We start from the raw sequence: 699 nt of genomic DNA on the forward strand, positions 1-699 counted from the left end.
ATGTAGAGAAACGGTCAGATGAAAAGGAAACGATGTTCTCTGTTACCTGCTTACTGTAAAATGAAGTATGCTGGTGCATTCCTTTGCATTATATCATGAATCCCCTTACTGTCTTATTATTTCCTCCTTCCATTTCAAGAGGATCTTGTAGTGTCTCTATCATTTACAGTTAAATGGAGGCACGTCATACGCTTGGAAGAAACTAGCAAAGACATATCTTCCCACATGTATGAACTCGTGCCAACACACCACTGATAACATCAATAGAATTAGTTCTTTTTCTCCACCTAAACTACAATATATTTCATTGGGAGAAGAGGAAATCTGCAATTGTTTAATCGCATATTTCTTCAATTGTTGTCATTTAAAGCTTGTATAAGTCATTCCTCCCTCTCAGCTTCGTACACCAATCTTCTCCGCGCAAAGGGAGCCTCTGACCGACGCCCACCGATGCTTCTCGTCTTCCACATTGCCCTTCTGCGGCAGGCAACAGCCTCCACCACTGGCATCTCCAACGGGATGTGGTGTGCAAATAGGAGCATCTAGATTTTTTATACAACTTGCATTTGCAGAAGAAACTCACTTGTAACCTGAGATATGTTCGTGATATCAATATCAAAAGAAACGTAAGAGAGGGAAGTTGTTGCAGTGGTCATCGTACATCGGACAGTTCATTCAATGACGTAAAGTAATGAACTG

The sequence above is a fragment of the Penaeus monodon genome, chromosome 22 (genome assembly GCF_015228065.2).
Source record: "Penaeus monodon isolate SGIC_2016 chromosome 22, NSTDA_Pmon_1, whole genome shotgun sequence".
NCBI classification, from domain to species: Eukaryota; Metazoa; Arthropoda; class Malacostraca; order Decapoda; family Penaeidae; genus Penaeus; species Penaeus monodon.